The sequence below is a fragment of the Homalodisca vitripennis genome, chromosome X (assembly GCF_021130785.1).
Source record: "Homalodisca vitripennis isolate AUS2020 chromosome X, UT_GWSS_2.1, whole genome shotgun sequence".
Classification (NCBI taxonomy): domain Eukaryota; kingdom Metazoa; phylum Arthropoda; class Insecta; order Hemiptera; family Cicadellidae; genus Homalodisca; species Homalodisca vitripennis.
In genome coordinates, this window is record NC_060215.1 from 29,931,680 (window position 1) to 29,948,931 (window position 17,252).

The following is a 17,252-nucleotide window of genomic DNA, read 5'->3' on the forward strand; positions in this document are numbered from 1 at the left end:
TATTGCTCTGATATGAATCTCTCACAAAGTGAAGGCATAGGAAAGGGAGAGGTTTATTCAGCTTTTTGTCCTGAAAGAAAAAAATGTAATTGTGTAATTATAAAAAGAGGCTATACGTTAAAATATAAACTTACAAATCACCACCATCAAACGAACAACATATAGCACAATATTGCGCCTCTCAACAAAGATATTTCAGTTTCGAAACCAAATCAAACGAACACTGATCCTAATTCAGGATGTTCATATAAACAATCAGTTTTACTTATGATAAGTAAAGCCAGTAATTTTAAATTTTGTTTATGGACTGGTTTGAAGCCCTAATAAGATTTGAATGTTATCAGTGATACTTCTGCAAGTAACTAAGCTGTTCAATATGTTCCATTTGTTCGTCCAATAAAAACGTTTTGAGCATTATTGTTTAAAGATAGTCAATTTGCACTGAATTAAAATAATAAACAGTACGTATAATTTTTATGATGCGAAACTAATGTTGACCTCTGGGAGCCGTCCAGATATCCTTATGCATTCATTTCATAATGTATAAACTGGGATATCATATTTATACACTAACTTATTATTTTTGTTAAGTTTTCAGATCTATTCCTATCAGAGTATTCTATCTTTTTAACAGATTTACAATTCAGCACTATAAAATTGTAAAAATAAAATGCCAACAATACGCTTAGTAAATTTACAGGACATTGAACTTCCAAAAACGGATTTTTGTATAACCAGAAAATAGTGGAAATTTGTTTTAAATAACTAGAAATGCCTGCAAAAGTTGTATTGTTAGTTCATTATGCAGGTTAACAGTAAAATAAGTAATAATATGAAAAGGCTAGACATTTAAAATAAATACATGCCTTAGTTAGTTATATAATTATTTTATAAAAAGAGTTTACATGTTTATTCATAAACAAAAAGTCATTTAATAGTTTTGTTTTCATATAAAGTACAAAATGTAACAAAGTCCAAATGTGAAAAATATTGGTCTTCAAATTCTGAACTTATAGTATTATAGTATGTTGACGGATAGTATTTAATGTGTTGAATTCTACTCATTGTAATATCAACTTGCTTTCTTCCTTTACTGTTACTTTTTTATTACTAATGTTATTATAGTGTATTAACAGAAAGTACCATTTCATGTATTGAATTTTATTCATAGTAACTACTTATTATTTTTTACTGTTTACATGTTATTACTTTCAAGGTGTTTTGTTGGGGCTTGTTTAATTTATGTATCTTTCTTAAGCTTAATGCCACTTTTCTTAAGTTAGTCTCTACGCGATTTCAGTATTTTTACCTTGTAATCAATCATAAGGTATGTTTTACTGAAAAAAGTGATTTTTTCAAAGTATTAATCACCGGTTTATTGTTCATTATTCGATGTTAATATTTAAGACTTGGTTAATTTTCTCATTTAATAGATTGTATTTTTTATGACCTTCGAGTATAATATTAAAATTACTGGGAAGAGATGTTTTAAGTAATGGCTTAAAAGTGTCAGAGTAAGTTACATTTATTGTTTGTGTTAAATGGGAAACTTTTTAAGACAGCACTCAGATAGTTAAGTTATACCTTCAGGTGTATTTGAACCCTTACGACAATATTATAGGGTGTTTTCTAGCTGCAAAATCAACCCTTTGTATTCTAAAAACATTTTCTTAATGCAATCTTTGTATCTAGAACCTTCCAATGTTTAACAGATAAAAAATTGTTTCAATAATGACTAAAGTTTCAGGTTGCAAATGTCACCTCAATTGAGGTTTATAAAAATTCCAAATCAGTGCTTCAGCACTGCGGTAGCATAAAGATTGGTACAAGTTTCATGTTCTCTTTCTCAGGTCCTCAAGGCAATTACCCAAATAAAATAGTGCTAATTATGATGTGCACGATTTTCTCGGAAATGATTCATGTGGTTAAAATAAGATTCTTCATTTTTTCTATAGACTTAATGAGTACAAAGTTGTTCAGTCAGTTTCCAAAGTTTTGATAATTTACAATGCATGTTTCAAGTCCAGTGTTGAGACATAGGTAAGAGAGTAAAACTAAAAATATTTACATGATGCGATCATTGGAAATAACTGAAGAGGTATTAGTCGTGAAAATTCAGCTGTTTGTGAGAATGCTACAGTTTTTTATGTTTATTAATTCAGTTACATGGCTAGGTAAATGGAATTTTTATTTATTTTCTTGTTGAACCCGATGTTTTAGTTAGCTTCATATAGTCCCAGTTATCAGCATAAAATATTGCCCATTTTGATCAGTTCTTTTCTCTCAACCTGTTTGGTTTTTTTATGGGCCTTTAGGATAGTCTAAGCACACTGTGGTTCTGAGTTACCAGAATTCAAATTCAGTTTGAAACTATAGCACACTTCATTAGTAATGTTGAAATTTCACCATACTGTCTCTTCCACTTATGTTTGAGAAGATCCTCGCTCATACCAGTGGACCATTGGGATGGGCAGACTGAGATTAAAAAGTAACCCAGAATATTTTGTAAATTTAATATACTTTTTAAATAAATTCTGCATCAAAATTGAATTTTTCACAACTAAAAAAAATATTAACTTTTCCAAATTTTGCTTCATTTTTGCTCCAAAAATTGAAAAAGCTATTCCAATAAAGTTATGATTTTTTATAAATTATCGTTGAATAAAAAAATATTTTGCTCTTTGGAGTGCACCCTATATGTTACTTGCAAGGGTTCACATACACCTTGTGCACAGTAAAATTACTGTTAAAGAATACCTATTTTGTGTGAAAGATGAACGGGGCATGAAAAGAATATACTAGATTTCAACATCCAATTTCAGCCTCTCCTTCCCCCCTCCCCAACCCCTGTTAGTACATCTCGCATATAAATATTAATATAATTCATTTGAAAGGATTACTTTTTTTTATTTGCTGTCATTGTATGTTACAAAAGGCAAATATTACTAATAAATAACAATAACGAATGTCAAAAAAACTGTAGTCATTTTATAAAAACGTAATTGTTAACATTTTCTGTTGAAGTACGGTATTTACCACTGCGGTATAATGACAATTTCCAATTCTCCCACTTAAAATGGTTCTTTGTAATTTGCCTCTATAATGGTTTTTGGTTTTTGTATCTTTTACAGTTTTTGTGTTAAACTGTTTTGCTAGTACTGGTATTATTAATACCCAGTTGACTTTATAAACTGCTTAAAATGCTAAATGTGTTTATACTATACATGCCATATACTTCAGTGTTTGTTTACAATTAACGATATTTACTCTTTGTAAATTGCTCCTTAAACGATTTGCAGTGTTGTCAAACTTGTAAAAAATGTTGTGTTGCAAATAACCCAATGTGTAACATGAAAAAACTGTATATCTTGCACCTGAATTCACTCCTGTTGTCGACAAGAATTCACTCCTGTTGTCGACAAGTACTTTTCAAGATACTTTAAATTTCGATGATGAACCATGATTAGTTGAAGTCAATGATTTTCAAAAGTTCTTATTTACATGCAAACAGTAATAATGGATGTAATAACAAGAAGTAATGAAGTAAAATAATGTTTACAAACATTTGTGGAAATAATGGTCGGTCAGCTGACATACACCACGGTACACATGTACTGTATCTCCATTAGGCTCCAATGAAATCGGTCATTACATCTGTCAGAATCATTGACATCAATGTCATCGAAATATTCTGTGATTAAATCTCGTAATTTTCTGAAGTAAGTTTCAAATTTTACTATGCGTTCTGCAAATATCTTCAGTGTGTACATATTTTAGATTTTCTTAAGCAAGACAATTTCTAACTCCCTTGCCTCTTCCAGCAGTTTTCTTTTCCCTTTCCACTTCTTTGTATTCCCCGTGTACTTTCAGACCTCCATGTCGCAACATTGAAATTAAGCTCAGTTAATCGGATTTGTATTCGCACAAGACGTATTCGTGTAGGCTCATATGCACATAAGACTATTTGTGTGTGTGAGTACTTTTAATTGAATTATCTGTGAATCTTGTTACCAAGTAGTCTACAACTTCTGAATTGATGTTGTTGTACCGACATTTTGTTTGTATTTTCATGAAGATTTTGTTACGTAAGACTAATTTTTCATATAATAGGTGCTGGAGAAGAAATTTTGCTTAGTAAGTTCAATCACTGCTAAGTCTACAAAAGGTCTGTTACAGTAGATAATTGAGTTTGTTGTTTGTAATTAAATGGTTCTTGTAGTCAAAGGTTGAAGTCTTTCAGTCAACTACACGAAAACAACTCACTTATTCTCTATAACTGAATCTCTTAATTATTGTAATTGATTCGATAATTTAAATTATTTCTCACCTTTCTTTAAAGATAAGAAGATAAAGATATGTAAAAGTTTCTTAAAAAGTTATATAAACCGATTTGTTTGATTATTTTAATGATTTATTTGTTAGTATTGATTGCAGCTGTTATTAAAAAAGTCTGATGAAACTCATTGCCTGCAAACAGATTTTCCGAGCTTCTTTGCTTGCTTGAACAAGGCTATTGATCAGTTACAAAATATTCACATGGTGAGAATAGTTTTGTCTTCCTTTGAATTATCTTTATTAAATTAAATTTTGAATTTAAAAGATAAATTTAATACTAATGTTAATAACTCAATATTATTTCATATTCAATGTCTGCGTTTTATAATAATTTAGGTTATTGCATTTTATTATTAAAAGACATATTTCTATTATATTTCTTAGGTTTTAGACTGTGAATCGTAGATAGTCTGCTATTATTTTATTAAAGTTTCCTTATTAAGACATCGGATTATAATTATTAACTAATATTTTTTTACACTAAGTATTGTTCTGTATAAATGTAAGACTGATACTAATTTTGATTTGTAAAAAAGTATAAGATTTTTCATATTATACTCATTGTAAGTTGTAAGTGAATTTAGAAAAAAAATTGATTGACAGATATGTATTTTCTGTTATTTCAATAGATCTTAAATGGAAATCAGGTTCATGAAAAAGAAAATTAATTTTTTTTTAAGAAGGCAGAGTTAATAATAATTCCTTTTACCACTTATCCTTTGGAAGCATGTGTGTGGTTGATTCATGAAATAGTTTGTTCACATCTGAATTTTAATATTGCACTACACCAGTACATTATGGGTAGCATTTATATTTTTATACTACAATATATGTAAATAATGTATTAATATGCATTGTCATTGCTGTATTGATTTTTATACCGTGATAAGAAGTAAGAGATTTTTGTATGTCTTTTAAAAGAAAAATCTCCTTTGGTTATAAGATGAATTGTAACTGTAGTAACATAATTAAAACTACAACTAAACTCGTCACTTCGGTGTTACATGTCAACAAAATTGATGTTTTCAGCTCAAAAACGACGTGTAACTTATTCGGTGATAATGTAAGCTTTAAAACGTTTGTACGAACCCCTTGCTCATGTGTTTGTTTAACTGTATGGCTATAGGTATATTTAGAAGTAACCAACACGTGTCTAGGAATAATGTTGATTGTGATGTGTAAAAATTAAGTGTGCTTTGCTTATTTACTCTGTTGTATCACTTCAAGTGTGCGAAGGAGACGTCGGGCTACCAGAAACCAAAATTGTTAGTTTATATTTGTAAATAAAAATATTACTGAAGTTGAAATGTTATTTTCAATTTACTTGTGAAGAGGCAGTTTAAAACGGCACTCAATTTTGTCGATACGGTACTCAGGAACTAATGATGATTAACACTTTGATGACGCGCCCATAATAGCTAACATAACCCGTATATGCCTTATCAAAGTGTTATACATCAGGAATGCTATTGAAGTTCCGAGTTACCTAAGGAAAAAAATATGCTCAATTGAATCTCATAAATATAATTTGTTAGTGTAACTATGCAAAAATTGTAGAATTGGAATTTCCAAGTACTATATAAATGGTAGCCAAATTGTGTGTGGCTTCAGTTTGTGTTATGGAGTGTAACACAGAAAGTGGAGATGTTGAACTTTTAACGTTTGCACTTAAGGTACGCTATCTACTCGTTTGGTAGCAATAAAACTAAATAGCCCAATGATTGTGCCTGTCCGTTCACTGTCCACTCAACGAGTCGATGTAACCGGTAACCGGTAACCAGCATCTGTAACAATTACTGTAACTGTAACCACGTCACATCACACTACTGCCCACTTCCGACGCCTACGTAACACTACCACTCTTGTGTTCATATAGGCCACCACTGCTGAATGACATAATACATTTATAATACACATTGCCAAACAACATTCTCGTACGTCATGTACGGTACAGGAGTTCAGTCGAAGTAAAAATATTAAAAGTATTTTATACAATGCCTTCAATGTAAAAAGTACATAATAAAATGTTGATTTTGTTATTTATTAGAAAATGGTATGTATAAAACATAATAATTACCAGAAACAAACTTCAGGAACAGGTAACTTATACATTAAATAAATAATGTTATAACATTTTGAATGTAGGTCATGTAACTCTTTTTTTGGGTTTGTTCTTTACGTGGAAGATTATAAAATGTGAAATAGAAACATTTTACTAAAAATTATTGTAAATTTGGATGTTTAAGAGTTTTTTGTTGATTTTTTTAAATAAAGCGGATTTAAAAATTAGCATTAAAAAATATTGATAAATAGTTTAATTACAATAAATTTGAGTGGTTCTCATTTCAGATTAGCATTAAAATTTGATTTGTTATTTCTTATTTTTTGTAAAGATATTGTATGGGAATTCTTTATTTGGTGCCTATGTTGATGGGATGTATATTTGTTTGTTTTTCATATTGTACCTGTTTATCAAGTTTGTTCTGGAAGACACTATATAAATTGGATTCTAGGCTTATAGTCACAAGTACCTGGTTTAACAAGATATTGCATTTTAACAGGCAGTACAAAGCTGAATAAAATTTAAAATCTATCTCAAGCTTCCTTCAACTGATAGTTCCAGCATTTATTTAAAAATAATATTTAAATTACAAAGATTTATAGGAAAATTTAAAAAAAATGAGAGCATTAGCAAGTTGAGCCTCTTCTTAAAAAATAACATTATTATGACATAATTCATTAAATGTTACTTAAGAGAGCACACTAGTTAACTGCTAGCCGTGCATCTGAGGCTTCGCTTTTAACATGGAGTTAAAGTGTCATAAATAGAAATTCGCCTTAACTCCATAAATGTGAAACTTCGATTTTAGTGACTCAACGGAAATGAATTGTTAAAACTATGATTATCTTTTATTATTTATAATTTAAATTCAAAATAGATTTTCTCATGGAAATATTTATACGAAATTTAATCTTCATGGCAGAGTCAAAAGATTTGCAGAGTTATTACCTATATTCATGCAGGAATTGTTTTAGGTAAATTTACCTTGCTGTGATAAGCATCGCTGCTGGTGAATACTCCAAGCCCTATGGAGTTTTTTACTGTACTTTTGTCGAAGGCTGTTTTGACAAGGAGTTACCGTTTCAAAGAAAGACAAAGCACATTCGAATCTTCATTAAGTGTATTCAAATTATGAAGAATACTGTGAAAACTCACATGCTAAATTCCGAGTTCATAGGTAATAGAATCTATAATTATTCGACTGTGTGCACTATTCTCTTGAATGTTATCCACATTGTCATCCGATGTGGGATTGAAGGGGTGACCAACCACTCTGAAGGTTCATGTGGTAATTTTAAAGCATAAAATAAGTAATAGTATATTTAGTGAAATGCAGACAAACCCAATAGGGTTTTTGCATTTAAGTATAAAATGATTTGTAATTGTTGTCATTTCAGAGAATAAATAAATAATCCCAAATCAAATTAAATCAGTTTTATTGCAGCAACAATAGTACATTGTACAGTAAACGTCATGGATTTTAATCTAAAATTTCTTACATTCATATCACAAAATTCTCATTCACACATACGGTCTCCCAGTTAAACGCCAAAAACTCCCCTGCATTATAAAATGTTTGTGACACCAAAAGATGTTTAAGCCTCATTTTGAACACTTGGGCGTTAGGGAATTTTGTATTGAATTTGGCAGTCTGTTAATAAAATTAACACCGCCTGCGAGGGCAGGTGTTCAAAAACCACTGTTCTGTGTCTCGCAGTTCGTAGTAGTTCTCTACCTCGTGTCTCATGCATATGTATGTCCCAGCCTCTGGTTAAGGCACACTTATACATACAAAACAAAGTGATTTCCAAAATGTACAGACACGGGAGAGTTAACAGCTGCAATTCCTTAAAAGCTTGCCTGCACGACTCTCTGAATTTTATTTTTGCGCTTATTTGAATAGCTTTTGCGATCCCATCTTTATGCTTTCTTTAGCATCTGAAATGCTTAAGTGTTGGTTTGTCATGCTAACTATAGAATTTGATGTTGTCAACAGCATAACTAAAGACATTTCAACATCCGAAAAATAAAGACAGACCTTTGACAGAGACGTGCAACTTTCAACTTTTTTCAACCAGGAATGTCGTTAACAACAGGAACAGAAATTTCTGCTTCAGCAAACTTCTGCTTAAATATGGGTAACGTACATAGGGAACTTTTGGACAGTACGTCATAATATTATTCAAACTGAGTCTATTTTATTATCAAAAACATTGCTCTCTATTGCATTTATAATATTTATGAAACACATAAAAATGCTGGAAATTTTGTGTTGTTAAATCAGGTCTACCACTCAGGAATGTACTTTTACCAGAACATAAAAATAATAATTCTATATATTACACGCAGTGTTGGTTATATTTCCAATCCTTTCTCCACTTATATATAGAATAATGGGATCTGTATAGAATTGTTTGTGTACTACTCCTAACGTTAATGCATGTTAAATGTATATGTGGAGTTTGTCATATAGATTAAATATTTGAATATGTTAATATTGTTTGTAAGTATTATGTAAAGGTCAAATATAAATAATGTTTGTAATAACAATACGTGTCCTTTTATTATCCCCTACTGTATTTTTGGTGCCAGAAGAGTAGTTGACCTTATTTTTGGAAATGTTCAGAAACAGTATTTTATAGAATGTTTAGCCCAATAACACCCAAACTGATTTATAGATATGGACCTTAGAAGTATAGAAGTAACTTGTACTAATGCTGAGGTTGTTAACGTTCTTTGCAAAGAATGTCAGTTTTTTCCTTTTTTCCTTTTCTAAGTGAGGAAAGACTCCTCTGGGTTGTAAAAGAAGTACATTAATGTTCACATGGTGGTTCAGTTAAAATTTATATATAATTCATTTCAGGTATATCTCTGTGGGACGTTAGAGCATGATTTGTTGACATTTTATAAACTGAAATTATGATTTTTATTAAAATAAACATAGGGTTTCCCTGATATATTGGTTATTGATTTTTTAGTTAACAATATTCTGTTAGGGGATGGGGGATTATGTACTAAAAATTATTAACGTTATTATTAACAAAAATTAACAAATAATAAAAACTTTAAATTGGATCATGAATTACTTTTATTCTTTATACTGTTATTAGAACATTTGAGAGGAACTCCTTTTGTTTGGCAAAACTTATTCAACTTGATAATACTTCCTTAGTCAACATAAAAGATTACCGTTTAAAATGTCAGCGGAAAGACTGCTCTATTTTTGTAAACAAGTTTGCTTTTCATTTCCAATCGTTATAAGCAAGAAAATTCTTTTATCTAAACAAAGAAGGAAAAGGCAACAGAAACAATGGCATGGCCAGACAACATTTTCCGGGGGGAAATTGGAGTATTCTACATTTTTAACTTCATAGTGCCAGTCATATTTCAAAGGTACATGTGAGAAATGACATGGTGTTTTTTTGCCAAAAGCACAATTTTAATGGTGTCATAAAAATCTTCACTAAAAAATATCTAGTGTCTAAGTTGAGATTAGTATGATATTCTGTAGATTTTCTATTTTTATATACTGGTACAGATTTGCACATTTGCGACCAGTTTTTGTTTCACACACAATTTATGTTTTATACAGGGTGATTCTGGTAGTGTTATCGGCACTTTCTGTGCTTATTGTACTATAAAAAAATAATGAAAAAAGTTCATACAAACCCGGAAGTGCTTTGTTACTGAGCAACGGCCAACCAAAGATTTCACCCATAATTTAGTACCCGAGGTTGAATTATCATTTGCTGGGAGTTCGGGAAGAGGGATTTAGAGACGAATGCAGTTTTTTCTAATGGTTTTTGACATGATAAATTGAATAAAGTTTGTTCCATAACTGTATCTCTCTTATTGTTTAAGATGTACTAAGTAAAACACAAAAAAGAGCAATCGAAAAAAACGATTTTTTATGTTTAATGTACAATTAATTTGTTAAATAGGTAATAAAAACACAAATTTTTACAGAGAAACTTGTAGAAAATTTAATGCTGAAGAAAATTATGAACAATAAAGCAATTATAATGAAATAATAGTTTTTAAAGTCAAACTTTACTACCAACACTCATTGTGTGGAAAAACAAATGAACAAAATTGAATGATATAAAGTTAAGTAAAATTTACTCATTAACAAAGCATTTCCAGACCTATGTTTGTATGAACTTTTTTCATTATTTTTTATAGTACAATAAGCTCAGAAAGTGCTAGTAACACTACCTAAATCACCCTGTATAGTCTTGCTGAAAAAGTAACTCAAGCACTCTACTTTAGCATAAAATAAAACATTCATATTCATGATAATATCACATATTTACTTCAAAACTATACTTACACTATATACAAGACAAAACAAAACAGCACCGAAGCAAGTCGGATGGACTCCCTGTTCACATTTCTTGTAGAAGTACTTATATTATTTCCCAATTTTTAAACACAGCGTGAATAAAATAACACGTAATAACAAATGAATAATGCAATTGTAACCAGAAACAAATACATGGAACATAAACAAACAAGGCCGTCTGCATTGATGCTAGACCGATCATTTGAGCTTTGTTATTCAAGGCCACGAATTACCAAAATATGAAATGTAAACATACAGTACATTGATCATAAGCGAGGCTACTGAACATTACAACATCCAAATATAAGGCATTTTAGTTAACCATGCAGCCTATAATCCGGTTAAAAAGCGGTTGTGTTTTACTAGTGAAATTTTGATCATATCGTGTTTTACACTATTGAAACTCACATAACTGTACTTAATAAAAAATAAAACAATGTATTATATTTCCTGAAAGCTAAGATTTTGATGAATCTTCTATGATGTTTACTAGTCTCTAGAATGTTTTCTAAAGAATTGGGAGTGTCAGCTTTTTCTTTTAATTTTGTTCAAAGAAATGAAAACTACCCAGTTTAAGTCGATTTAATTAATATTTCTGGAGACTCATACCTATTAAAAGTTATCCAAAACTCACTCAATATTTAATGTAGAATAGAATAGCAGTAATGAACTTGGAAAATTGTGTCGAAATTTCATAGTAATCGAACAACTTTGGCGAAATGTTCATATTTTTATTAAAAAAATGAAAATAATTTTTCTCTCTGTGTGTGTGTGTGAGTGATAAAAACTTTCAATTTTAGTGTTTGAGTCATATTTATGTTGTTTTATCACCTACAACAAATGTAAACACTAGGTCATGTCACCCTGTACATCAGAAACACTCACCAATTGTTAATGCATAGCATGCAAATTGTGACATTGTAAGATACGCTCATTTCCTTTGTCTGTTTTGGCTATTGTCAGTAAAGTTTTAATTCAATCCAGGTTCCCCATGAGTAAACAGAAGAGGGTATACCATTGGGTCACAGTAAGGGCTCAAGTGGGAAAAGTAGGGTCCACCTTGTCAGAGAAAAACTTCTACGTGACACCCTTACCGAAATACCTCATTGGAATTAAAAACTGAAATGATTTTATCAGCACCAAGTTTATTGAATCATCTCATATTGTTAGAGATATTTTTTATTAAATAAATTTTTAAGTCCTGGGTTTGCTTCTGGTGTTCAATTACATCTGTTGTTTTTTCAGCCGTACATCAGATGAAACTGAGGTTTTAATGAAATATATCTGGCCATATGAGGATAACTTGCCATTTAGGGTAATGCATCAGAAATATCTCGATGCATTTGTACTTGAACTTTCAAACAATAAGGTACCTGGACTGTGCAGTGTAGCAGAAATTGACAAAAAGCCATTCACTGTGAGTTATATACTTTATGAAATTCAAATTGTATAAAATTGGTTCTTTTAGTTTTTCATTTACTAGTGGCATAGTGATAATTAGCTCGTTGTGACAATATGGGTAAAATGTCCATTTGTGACACCCTCTGTGAAATGAAATGTGCCACTGTGTGTGCAAGTGTTATTCTAAAGACTTATTATGCAAAACAATACTTAGCTTCTTTTCAATAGTCTTCTGTTAACCATTACGTGAAGTCCTTTGAGAATTTTAGTTACGGTCTGCACTCTGTCCGTATTCATAGTCACTATTCCTTATCTTGTTTTCCTGTCAATACTACTAATATTAAAAAGTAAAATTGCAAATAAAATGTGCAATGTTATTTATATTATGACACAGTTTACACTGAAAATAAAATAAAAACTTTCTTTTGTTAGAAAATACACAAATTCTTTCACACTGACTTTCAGACTGACCCTGCTGGTCGAAGTGGGTTGCATTGGCGATGGATGAAAGACGTGTGATTGTAATTATGTATGTGTATTATAGTATGAATGACAGAAATGTTAGGAAATCCTTATTAATTGATGTTTGCCATACAATGTAATTATTGTATCAGCAATAAAACAGATTTGAAAGGATAGAAACATAGGGGAAACACGGTTTCAAATTTGCCTGTCTCTTACAGCTAGAGTGCTTGGTTGATCCTGTTCCCATAGCATTGGTTGATGCACATTATTTCACCCTGTAAAGTTGATATGCATGGGGGAATGTCTTTGTGATTCTCCCAAGTATCCAAGTAGTGAAATCGAAATTTATTAACAGCTTTTAGAGAATCAACTCTTCACTAAGTGGTCATATACATTATGAAAAATAGTAAAGTTATTACCGTTAACAGTGAATTCCAGATAACCTGACCACCTTCTTGACATGCAACCCACTCAGTGTTGAAACTCAATCAGTAACTCAGAACTCTCTGTATTAAATCAAAATCTAAAAATGATCTTGAAGTGAAATCATTTATTGATTTAAATTCATGTATTGAATATTTCTCAAGATTCGATTTGAAAACAAACAGCTCAAAATCAAACTCAATACATTTTTGCCTTCGGCATCGACAAGAACAGGAGTATCGTCCCGCGGTAATGATGGACGATGTTCTCTTGGAAGAGGCCGACTCCGTTAAGTTCCTTGGAATGTACCTTGATCGAGGGCTGACATGGGACTCACAATGGCAGCATCTGCTCCAAGGTTACTTCTGGCATTTATGTTTTGCGTAACCTTTCAAAATTCTGTTCTATATGTATTAAACATGGCCTACTTTGGCCTTATACATCCATATTTGTCTTATGGTTTGAGACTGTGGGGCAGCTGTTCTAAATGCAAACTCGAAATAGTATTTAGAGCTAAAAAGAATGGTGTCAGAATTCTTTACAAATTTAATTTCAGAGAGTCGTGCAAAGATACCTTCAGACAGCTTGGATTGTTACCTTTACCCTATCTCTATCTTCCCGACGTCGTTCAATACTGTCAAATGCGAGTTGGTCCAAGGCAGTGACGTCCACCAATACGAGACAAGAGGCAGGGACAACTTTCGCATTGAACAACATAGAACGACGGCATTTGAACACTTGCCCTCCCAAGTTGGTGTGAAACTGATAAACAAGCTGCCTGAAGGAATTAAACATCTCAGTGATTGTAAACGATTCAAATCTCGATTAAAACACCTCCTGGTGTCAAAGGCGTTTTACTCCGTTGAAGAGTTCATGTTGAATTGCTGGGATGAAAATTATTGAAAACAAGAATAAAATAAAAACTCCAGTTCAGTTATACATTTTAATAGCTATAACTACAATAGAATTAATGCAAATGTATATAATGATGAATGTACCTTGTGGCGTTTGCCAATTTATTTTGTTGGCCGTTGGACGGGACGGCAGAAGCCGGGAGCAGTTTCCCTACAGCTGGTCGAGTCGTCTGCTTTTCCAGATGGTTAACCTCTACTTCTAAATGCTTCTGTGGAATTCTGCCTGTTTTGTTTGGTTCTAGTTTTTCAGGTTTTCTAGATATCTGGAATTAGGTTTCTTGCACTCTTCTCTTCTGGCTTCCGTAGGGCGAGGACATTTTAGAGTTTCTGTGGTCGGAGTTCTAAAATCAAAGCTGGCTGCCCGCTCCCTCGACGAACCGGCACGGTGTTTTGGTGTTAATATCGTGGGCCCTACCTTCCAATCAACGTTTCACGACCTCGTTTAATTATTTAGGCCCCAGTCGTTCCAAATTCAGTGTACAAATTTGTCGCAAACAGAGTTACTTGCAAACTTCGGTGCTCTTTGGCATTTTGACTCCAAAATCTTTAGGCTTTCTATTAAGAGTTATTGCATAGACAGTCAGGCAACAACATGGTTTAAAAAAAGATCTAGCTAAGTACAATATAGGATAGAGCAATCAATTATTCTCAATTGTTCTAATATTACTCGATCTACAAGGGACAAAACTGTAGCAAAGACGGAAGGACAATTTTAAAGTATTATTGGGTTTTAAAAACATCCTTCGATATCCTATCAGAATTGAAATAAAATTTTGTATTGACCCAAAAATATCAATTCTGTATATGATGTTTTTGGATCAATACACAATTTCAGCTTCCTTTGAAAAGGGGGTGAAATTTTTGTTACCCTAAAAATATCCTAAAAAGTAATTTAATAAGTCTGGTGAAGATTGTACATTGATACCTAAATCCGTTTGGAGTATATCCAGGTGTATCAGGACTTAATTTACATCCTTAGATGTAAGGGATTGTTTGCCCATAACTTTTGCTATTGGGTCCATGTCATTGTTTCTTTTGAATTTACCTTTCAAATGACATGTCACAAGATAGGGGTTGCAATTTGAAAATTTAAAGTGACCCCTCTCTTCTACCCCCCTTTGAAAAAGCGGGGGAAATATTTTTATCTTCCAAAAAAGTATTTTAATAAGTATAGTAAAGATTGTGCATCAATATCTCAATCCGTTTGGAATGTATCTAGGTGTATCAGGGCTTAATTTACACCCTGTATACAGGAATAACATATGCTCTATCAAATGTTATATCTAAACAAAACAAAACAAACGATTAAACCATTTTAAAGTACTCATGAATATAAAACTTTACAAAATATTGTACATTTCACTAAACAATAATAATACTATGTACTAGCAGTTACCCATGATCATAAGACTTATCGTATATTCTTGAATTTATTTTGCACTTCTAACTCGGCCAAAATTGTTTTTATTTAAAGTTTGTTATTGACGATGGAAGGTTTGAAATGATAACAGGATTTCGGACATTTGCCATCGTAATAGGTTATAAAAGGTATAACACAATGTTTCAAGGATTGGAATCTATCCAAGGATTGGAACACCTGATGAAAAGGATAGTTTCCAATCCTCGAAACGTTGTGTTAAACCTTGTATAACCTATAACGATGGCAACTGTCCCAAATCCTGTTATCCTTTCTGCCAAAATGTTACCCATGGCAAAATAGCTCACACTGTCAAAAAGCTTTACATTGCAAGCTGATGCAATTTTATAGCTTTTCTTAAAAGGTAACATTTAGGATTGTGACATTTGCATTATAGTAATCCAATAATGAACTTGATTGGTTGAAACTCTAAGGGAAGGTTGGCCTGTGGAGGGTTTCCTATAAAATCCTAATTTTGGTTTTAGTGAACAAATGAGTTAGGTTTTTGTTTTAATTTTAAAAAGTGTTCATAGTAGAATATCCAGATTTCCTTTCGTTAGAGAGATAACTTCAGAGCATCCAGTAATATTTGCTCCTATGGTAAAATTTTCTGATCGCACTCTTGTTTAGACACAAATATGTTTCCCAACCGAGATATTTTACTTTTAGAAGTGGTAAAGGTGGGTTGTCCGTGACAAATTTTCCCACATTTGGATTAGAGCTATGGGTATGATGATTTTACAGTTGGATACCTTATTGTAGGACATCTTGTTAACTAGTTTTGTTCTACTGTTTAATACAGAGTTGTAATATACCGCTTCAAAAACTGCAGTGTTACCGCTTTTCTTTTTTCACAGATGATTCTTTATCGTAACATTTGTAGAATGTGAATGAATGTGTTTGTGTTGTGTGTTTGTGTATGCCGGCCGCTCTGTTATACCATGTTTAATATTCGTGTGTAATAGACCTATCAAATGTTTTGTTTCTCGTATTGAATATTTTTCGTTGTGTTTTGTGCTGTGTTCATGAATTCAAACTATGACGACTCCAGATGGATAATCCTCGCTTTTAATATTTATTGACACCGACACCAGAAGATGACTTATAAGAACTGTAGTAGCGTATGACTACAGTTTGACAAAGGGACGTAGTTATTGTTATTAGAATGTGTTCCATGAATGTGTTTGGTGGCATGCATGCTACCATAACGTATCTCTGTGAGAACATCTGAGCTAATTCATCTGTGGCATTCATGATCACATATGGGACGAAAATATACTCATTGTCCTCAAATTCCTTGGCTGAAACAATGAGCTAAAATTGAATATTTTTACACGTTGCTGAATTATTTAAATATCAAACAGGATCATTCTGAAATCAATGTGGAAACTATAAAGCTTCCAAAACACATTATAGTGTATAAATTCTATTAATAGACCTTGGGAGATGTTGAAATTTATTAGAGCACACTAAACTCGTGAAAATTTCAATGTAAAGGTGAATTCAAGATTAACCAAAGTAGTTTGTTGCTGATAATGCACTGTGTTTTACCATTAGACAGTATATAAAACAGTATCTGAAATAGTTCCGTCTATAACTGAAATCAGATTCCTATGGTTTAGAATGTACTGATTTTATGTATAAGGAGGTTACATAAGGTAGGTTCAAAATTTACAAAGACCCTGTGCTCAATTTATTAGCTTAAATATATCTTTAATGTACAAAAATATTTAATTATCAACAAAAACTAACTGGAAACAATAGTTGAAATAATACATGTTTCTTCATAAATTCAGGTAGTATACAAGGTTTATAAGACCACCTAGGCCACTACCTTCATCAGCTAAACATTGTGAAAATAAAGTTTTTGTTCCAACTCTCAACATTTCCGAC